Raw genomic sequence first — 9,371 nt, 5'->3', positions numbered from 1 at the left:
CACAAGTGCCCTTATACTATATAATAAAAGGCTAATGTGCAAATTGTCCCCTCAGGAGTTTGACCGACCGGGAGTTTGACTGCTTGCTATGATGTGCGCTGACCCCCAGGGGCAGCGTGGAATGAAGAAAGGCCCTGGGTGGCAGCTGGGGGAAGGAAGGCCCCGGCTGGCAGCCAGAAGGCCCCGATTGGCCCTGATCACCGGCCAGGCCTAGGGACCCTACCAGTGCATGAATTTTGTGCACTGGACCTCTAGTAAAATATAAATAGAGAGATTTAAAGACAAGGAAGAAAAGGGCAATGTGATGATGGAAGCAAGAAGAGAGAAGGCAATGTGATTTGAGGCCATGAACTAAGGAATGAAGAAAACGTTCAGAAACTGGAATAGGCAAGGACATGATTTTCCCCTAGAGCCTCCAGAGATGGTGTGGCCCTGGTAGCACCTTGATTTCAGTCCATGGAAACTCATTTCAGACTTTGGGCTTTCATAACTGTAAAAGAATAAATATATGTTGTTATAAACCACCCAGTTTGTGGTCATCAGCCAAAGGAAACAAATACAGTCATCATTCATGAAAAACTTTGCACAACTGGTGATAAAATTTTTTTAACCATTTCTTTTGCAATCATTCAAAAATGTATAATGGGTGAAATTATAATCAGAGAATCTAACAGCTCTTTTTTATTGACAACCACAGGATGAAATCTGATTTGATAATTGGCACAGAGTCTAATTGATCATTATTTCCTGTGTTGCCTTGCCATAACATTAATCTCAGGTTGTTATTACTTGATTATTATTACCTATTAAATATCTATTTTCCCTCCATAGACTGTACTTCTAGGTGAGTAAGCTGATGCTACCGTCCCTAACATTTAAATTCAATTGAACTTTTTTCTATCAAGTATTTTAAAATAATGATGAAACTTTAATTCATAAAACACACATGCATTATTGGATTAGTTAGATCAAAACTATTTTGGATCCCATTAAAAGGCCACATCAGCTGCAAACAATCAGAAGTATCTGATGCCTGTGAAGTCAGAGTTTGAAAGCCATCAGAGTTGCACCATCCGGGAGCTCCATGCTGGATGCAATGTGCTAAGCACAGCCAAGGAGTTATTCTACCATCTGGACATCTACTTTAGCAGCCAGCTACCAAGCATTGCATGCTGTTACTCACCTTGGGAAAGAAGCTATGGAACTACTGGATGTTTTTCATCATCCACTCCACCTGTAGATTTGCTGTACCTCTTGGGCCACCCTCTGATAAAGGCTGCTAGCAGCTTGAGGCAACCAACTCAGGGTATCCCAATAGCAAGCTTCACAGCTATAAGCCATTTGAAGCATAGAATTAGAAAATTCTGGTCTATATTACCCCTCCCATCACTGCTGGTCAGACACCAAAAAAAAAAAAAAAAGAGAGAGAATTTGAAGCAGTACTGGAAGGAAGGAAGGAAGGAAGGAAGGAAGGAAGGAAGGAAGGAAGGAAGGAAGGAAGGAAGGAAGGAAGGAAGGAAGGAAAGAAGGAAGGAAGGAAGGAAGGCCATTTTCAATTATCAGTGACTTTGAACCAAATTTTTAAAAATGTATATTTTATTGATTTTTTACAGAGAGGAAAGAAGAGGGATAGAGAGAAACATGGATGAGAAAGAAACATCGATCAGCTGCCTCCTGTATACCCCCTACTGGGGATGTGCCTGCAACCAAGGTACATGCCCTTAACCAGAATCAAACCTGGTATCCTTCAGTCCGCAGGCCGATGCTCTATCCACTGAGCCAAACTGGTTAGGGCAGTGGTCGGCAAACTGCGGCTCGCGAGCCATATGCGGCTCTTTGGCCCCTTGAGTGCGGCTCTTCCACAAAATACCACGTACCCTAATTAAGTTAATAAAAATGTACCTACCTATATAGTTTAAGTTTAAAAAATTTGGCTCTCAAAAGAAATTTCAATCGTTGTACTGTTATTTGGCTCTGTTGACTAATGAGTTTGCCAACCACTGGGTTAGGGCATGAACCAAATTTTTAAAGAGAAAAATGTTAGAGATCGGCAAGCCTATTGACATTCTGGCTTTGCATGGATCAGTACGATAACAAATTGAAAACTGAGATTAATTGAATAATAGAAATACACTTATTGAAGACTACTGTCTGGATTTGGAGCATCACAGACAGAATAAGAGACTTTAGGCCATTTGATATGTGAGCCTTTCTAACACACCAACATGCAATGAAGCCCATATGAAGCCAAAAATTGAGTAACAGGGAAATGAAAGAAAAAAGGGATTCATATAGATCAAAACTTCCCTTAAGCCTTGTTAGCTTGAGGCTTTTACTAGTTTCCTAGTGAAAAGGAATAAAACAATTCTAAAGTCACATTGATAATTATTTGAAATTTTTGTGTACATGTATGTATACATACATATATATATTACATATTTCCACATATTTATTTATACTTTATATCCTTTCTTATTCCAAAAAGAATTTGAGGCCAAAACATGTATATTCTTTTTTTTTTTTAATATACTTTATTGATTTTTTACAGAGAGGAAGAGAGAGAGGGATAGAGAGTTAGAAACATCGATGAGAGAGAAACATTGATCAGCTGCCTCTTGCACACCCCCTTACTGGGGATGTGCCCGCAACCAAGGTACATGCCCTTGACCGGAATCGAACCTGTGACCTTTCAGTCCGCAGGCCGACGCTCTATCCACTGAGCCAAACCGGTTTCGGCCAAAACATGTATATTCTTGATTAAGCTCATTGCTTAGTAAACTGGATATAGCATATTTCATTCTACAGTAGAAATTCAGTTTAGTCATTCTCATCTAATTCTTTTGTTGGCTTTAGATAGATAGTCATGTTAAAGAGCCCCTTCAGTTATTATTTTTTTAAATGGCTTTTTCTGAACCCAGTGAACCCAAATGATAACAGTCTAGATTCTAGGTAGAGAGATTTAAAAAGTAAGCAGAATTCCTTGTTGTATAGATTGGTGTGCTAAATTAGGCATGTTATATATTACATGATCAATCTCTAAATCTTTAAATACTGAGAATTCTTCAGAATAATCCTTACAAAATATGTACCTTCACATAAGTATTTTTTTTAATTATGGTGTTTTTTATGTTTCAGGCACTCATAATAATATTGGTTTCTAGGGTGGCAGAAGAGTATATTGGAAAAAACAGTTGGAAAATAGCCTGGTTTTTTTGTTTTTTTGTTTTTTTACTTCTGCCACTTAGAACCTGAAAATGTTGGATAAATTACTTGGTTAACTCTATGAGCCTTACTTACTAGTAGGTTCCTCACTTAAAGATAAGAATAACAACTAATTACCTGCCTTGCCTCTTTCAGGATTATCATAAATATCATCTCACTCAATGTTGGCACAGAGTCTGACTGATAATTATTTCCTGTGTTGACTTACCATAACATTAATCTCATGTTATTATTACTTGATTGTTATTACCTATTAAATATATTTTTTTCCTTCCATAGACTGTAAGGTTTTTGAGGGAAAGGATCATATATAACTTGTACCCCAGAGTATATTAATGTGCTTGGCACATAATCAACACACAAAAGAAATTTGTTGAATGAATTATCAAATGAGATATTTGTGATGAACTTTAAAAGCTGTAGAGTGCTATGTAGGTATATATTGGAGTTTTCCCATTATTTCTTTAGGAAACATGTTTTAGATGGCAAATATACAATATATAAATTTACTTTTAAGAACACTAAATAAAGGAGGCATTTTAAAATGAGTTCTGTGTGATAAAGTGTTTGCAAAGATGGCTCTAATTCTTCCTATCCTGTGCCGTGTCCCTATGACCTTGTCACTTCTCCCATTAAGAGGTAGATTCTTTCCCTGATTGGCCCGGTGACTTTCTTCAACCAATAGAATGAGGCAGAAGTATGTTGTGTGATGTTCAAGCCTCAGGAAGGTTTTCAGCTTTCAGTCTCCCTCAGATATAAAGAGTACAAAAGAGACCAGACAAAAAAATTGCAGTGGAAAAGGAGTGAAAAGAAAGGATAGCTGAAGCTGAAACTGAGAACTTATCTGGAGCTAGATATGTGGAAAGTGGAAAACTTGCTCAAATATTGGCAGCTAGATAGTTGGAAATCGAACAGATTCCATCTGATGGCCATTGTGTATAGAGCCATTGAAGAACAACTGAAAGGACAGGAATGCCCTCTTACTGTAGCTGCCTTAAGAAGTCAAACTGCTGCCCTCACCGGTTTGGCTCAGTGGATAGAGCATCAACCTGTGGACTGAAGGGTCCCAGGTTTGATTCCGGTCAAGGGCATGTACCTTGGTTGCGGGCACATACCCAGTAGGGAGTGTGCAGGAGGCAGCTGATCGATGTTTCTCTCTCATTGATGTTTCTAACTCTCCCTCTCCCTTCCTCTTTGTAAAAAAATCAATAAAATATATTAAAAAAACAACAAGTCAAACTGTTAAATATATGCAAAGCCAAGTGGAAGACTTCCTGCCACTTTTAACAAACGCTAATACCGGAAATATGTAGTCTCCAAAGAGTTTGGAAAGTACTGTGATTACATTATAAATGCAGCTACATGGGGAGGTCAGCTTGAGCTAAGAACCCTGTCTCATATTTTACATACACCAATAGAGATAATACAGGCAGATTCTCCTTCTGTTGTAATTGGTGAAGAATATAAAAAACAACAACATAATACTTGTATATATAAGACATGCATACAGTTTAGGAGAACATATAATTCTGTTACATGGTTGGTGAACAGAGCTATTGAAATTGCAGCTAGTTTACAAAATGTTGCACAATTATGTTTTAGTATAGTGTGCTGATAAGAGTATTCATACTAAGTGCTGGATTATTCTAAATGTTACTGAAAAACACAACTGCCTTAAATCAGTTTTATGGCAAAGCTGCTAACAGGCTTTTAAAAATGTGTCAGAGCCGAAACCGGTTTGGCTCAGTGGATAGAGCGTCGGCCCGCGGACTCAAGGGTCCTGGGTTCGATTCCGGTCAAGGCATGTACCTTGGTTGCGGGCACATCCCCTGTAGCGGGTGTGCAAGAGGCAGCTGATCGATGTTTCTCTCTCATCGATGTTTCTGGCTCTCTATCCCTCTCTCTTCCTCTCTGTAAAAAATCAATAAAATATATTTAAAAAAAAAATGTGTCAAAGATAAACTTTAACCAGTATTCCCTTAATGGTATTTTAAAAATACTTATAAGTCCACTGGGGAGAACATCATTTATAGGCCAAGATGCAACGCTATTTGCTTATATTTTTATTAATATAGGATCCTGAATATTCTATTGAAATAAATCATAAATGTTTTACTAAAAGCTTTCAGTAAATGTAATTATTCTTGAAGAAATGAAATGACTCAGTCTCTTTGTCATTACAATAATGTGGGGATGGTGACAGCAAATTTAATTAATGCTTATAAATAAATTTGATTGCAGTAACCTTGGTATTAGTGAGATTAATGCTGTGAAGCTTTTATATAACCACCTCAAAGTGTAGCTAAGAAGCTTGCTTTAATGGTTAAGAATTTTAAAATATTTTTTCAGATGGGAATCAGTTGTTTTAAGAAATGAGACCAATTCAAAGGTAAATAGGTGTTCCCTATCAGATTTAAACCCCTAAAGAATTAGAGAGTAGCCTTTTATTTGTGTAATTTAAAAAGACACAACAGATTAATATGTCTAAGTCATTTGCTAGTACTTGCTGTTTCTTTCTTCTTTTTTTTCTTAATCCTCAACCAAGGCTACTTTTCTCCATTGATTAAAAAAAAAAAAAAAATGGAAGGGAGGGGGGAGAGAGAGAGAGAGAGAGAGAGAGAGAGAGAGAAACATTAATGTGAAAGAGACACATTGATTGGTTGCCTCCCACACACTCCACGACCAGGGGCAGGGATGGGACCTGCATCCCAAGTACGTGCCCGTGCCCTTGATCGAGAATCAAACCATTGACCCTTCCGTGAGCGGGCCAAAGCTCCAACCAAGCCATGCCAGCCAGGGTTACTTGATGTTTCTTAAACTTCAGAATTGGATTAGTAGCATGATTTCTTGATTATTTTCATAAGTATAGATTTTTATATTCTTTGTTGTGTTTTCTTCACCACTCAGCTGCTTTGCTTTCCTTGTTGTTTTTCCCACTAAGAAACAGTTTGTGACCTCTTATTCCTTAATTTGTACAAGCTGAAGGAGTAGCATGTAACATGGTCTAAGGCCAAGTTTACTTCAGATTCTTCCTCTTTTCCAATTTGTCTCACAAGATCTTCTTTTTGCTTCATTTTTTTAGGATTAAAAAAAAGCCTTTTTACTTGCTATTTTGCCTCAACAGAGAATTTGCTAAACTGATACCTCTCAACTTTCAACTGGCTTTTAATGGAGCATGATGCATGTGTTTTGTGGCTATGTGCTCATTTGTATAATTTTATGCAATAAACATGCTGACATGTCTTAATTTAAAAAAAAAGAAAAAAATTTCAGGAACGTAACTTTCAATTTAATCCACATTTACAAGAAGTTTAAGTGAGCACACAAACATGTTGTTGAGGGAATCACAGGAATTGTTCACAAATATTCCAGTTCTCTTCCTGGATATTGGTAGGATTGCTCTTCCCTTCTCACTTTGGAGTTAGTTGTGACTATGGCCAGTGAAATGTGAACAGCTATAGCATGTATCATTTCTGGGCAGATCTTTTAAGAGCAAGTGCCATTGCACAGTTCTCCATGTTGCCTTCCCACTGTCACAGTGACTGAAGAAGCACACTATTGAGATGGAGTCTCCATCAGCCGAGATTCCTGAGTGATGTTGAAGTGAACCCCCTGCCAACGGCATTTGACATGGTGTAAAATCAGAAACTACGGATAAGCCAGAGAAACAAGTTAGCAGGAAAAAGAGAATGGGAAAGACTTGCAAAGAGAATCTGAGATGCCATGAGAGAAAGATAAGGGAGAGCAACTGATCCCCTAGAACAGTGGTCGGCAAACCGCGGCTCGCGAGCCACATGCGGCTCATTGGCCCCTTGAGTGTGGCTCTTCCACAAAATACCATGTGTGGGTGCGCACGTACAGTGCGATCGAAACTTCGTGGCCCATGCGCAGAAGTCGGTTTTCGGCCTGGGCGAGTCTATTTTGAAGAAGTGGCGTTAGAACACTCAAGGGGCCCAAGAGCCGCATGTGGCTCGCGAGCCGCGGTTTGCCGACCATTGCCCTAGAATTTCTTTGGTTCTAGGTGCTTTCCAGGTTCCATGGGATCTAACAGTAAGCCCAACATTATCCAATGGAGCTTGAGTAGGACTACAGATACTTGAACAACAACAACTAAAAGCCTAAATACATGTATTTCCACTTAACGAGGTGTCTTCAAAATGCATATGCTGAGTCAAAAGGTATGGGCATTGCCAAATATTACCCACTAGCAAGGCAGAGAGTGCCCCTTTCATAGTACAGAACCCTTGACAAAATTGGGTATGCACATTATCAAAAAGGGGGTGGGATTTTTTTTAATAAGCAAAAAAGGTTAAATCTATTAATCAACATTTTTTAATTAGTGAGGCTGACTTTTAAAAAAAATGTTTCTAAGTCATTTATCCCTTTTTTAATTTTAAAAATTTATTTCTCTTGCCAGTTCATTTGTTAGGACCTTAAAATTTTATGGGTGTATATGAACTTTTTGTATTATAATACTTATCATAAATACTTGCCCAATTTGGTTTAAACTTTCAGATTTTTATGTTGGTGGTTTATGTCATATTTTTTTTAAATATTTTATTGATTTTTTACAGAGAGGAAGGGAGAGAGATAGAGAGTAAGAAACATCGATGAGAGAGAAACATCATCGATCAGCTGCCTCCTGCACACCCCCTACTGGGGATGTGCCCACAACCAAGGTACATGCCCTTGACCGGAATCGAACCTGGGACCTTTCAGTCCACAGGCTGATGCTCTATCAACTGAGCCAAACCGGTTTCGGCTATGTCATATTTCTTTTTTAATCCTCACCCAAGGAGTGAGTGTATATATAAATATTTTTAGAGACAGTGGAAGGGATGGGAGAGAGGGTGAGAGAGAAACATTGATGTGAAAGAGACACATTGGTTGCCTCCCACACATATCACGACCAAGGGCAGGGATGGAACCTGCCTCCCAGGTACATGCCCTTGATCGAGAATCAAACCCTTGGCATTCTGGTAGGTAGGCCGATGCTCTAACCACTGAGAACCCTGCCAACGTTTATGTCAACTTTTAATTGTTGTGTAGTAAAACATACACTTTCCTTTACTAAGATTAAAAGTTTTTACCCAACCAGAGATTGTTAAATATTAATTCACTTCTTATTTTTCCTTTACTCCCATTTTCTTATCTATTTGATTCTCATTCATATTGTACAAAGCATATCAATTCAAGCAAATTATAAATACAAAAGCAAATAAATGGGCAAGTGATTATTTTCTCTTCTAATAGTAACATTTTTAAACCTATTAATTCTTAATCTATTTAGATTTTATTTTGGTCTATAGTTTAAGATGAAGATTCAATTGATTCTTCTTTCCAAAAACGGCTAACCAGTTATCCTGGTATTTCATTGACTAATCCTTCCCTTTCCCACTAATTTGTTGTGGTTTTTCAGCTTCATTTTTGACCAGATATAATGCTCTTTATTTCAACTTATTCACTCTACATTTCTCATTTATTTGTTTGTTTGTTTCAGGATAGCTTTTGAAAGAGTCAGTTGAGTATAATAAAATTGGGTATCAAAATACCCCTTAGGTTTTGCTGGTGTGTTTAGGGGAAGAAGTGTCATGATGTCTTTGAAGTTGGCATAGGACAACACTCCAGCCAACTGAGCCACAACCTCTAGGGCAGTGGTCGGCAAACTCATTAGTCAACAGAGCCAAATATCAACAGTACAACGATTGAAATTCTTTTGAGAGTCAAATTTTTTAAACTTAAACTTCTTCTAATGCCACTTCTTCAAAGTAGACTCGCCCAGGCCGTGGTATTTTGTGGAAGAGCCACACTCAAGGGGCCAAAGAGCCGCATGTGGCTCGCGAGCTGCCGTTTGCCGACCACGGGCCTAGAAGGTCCATCACAGGGGCCAGCAGAGGTGCATTGCCAAAAAACATAGCTGATCTTGTAATTCTGCTGCTTAAAAAGCTTCCATGGCTCCCAGCCACCTATAGATAAAATGAAAACTCCTTAGAACAGAAAAAGAACCTTTCATCATCTGGCTCCACCTAACTTTTTACTCTAATACCCACCCACCCCCAAAGTGAACACGAGCTATAGCCTCAGTTATGTCCCATGTCAGGCCTTTTGCACTTGTCTTGTAATTTCTATTTAGAATGTCCTACCCTTCT

General features: G+C 38.4%; 1 pseudogene; it reads left to right on the top strand.

The window, feature by feature from the left end:
• The first annotated feature begins 3,921 nt into the window (after window positions 1–3,921).
• LOC103291531 (deubiquitinase OTUD6B-like) lies at window positions 3,922–4,837 on the top strand (annotated as a pseudogene).
• The last annotated feature ends 4,534 nt before the right edge of the window (window positions 4,838–9,371 follow it).

The sequence above is a fragment of the Eptesicus fuscus genome, chromosome 16 (genome assembly GCF_027574615.1).
Source record: "Eptesicus fuscus isolate TK198812 chromosome 16, DD_ASM_mEF_20220401, whole genome shotgun sequence".
In the NCBI taxonomy this organism is placed as follows: Eukaryota; Metazoa; Chordata; class Mammalia; order Chiroptera; family Vespertilionidae; genus Eptesicus; species Eptesicus fuscus.
Note: the sequence above shows the minus strand (reverse complement) of the source record. Positions and strands in the feature narration are given on the sequence as shown.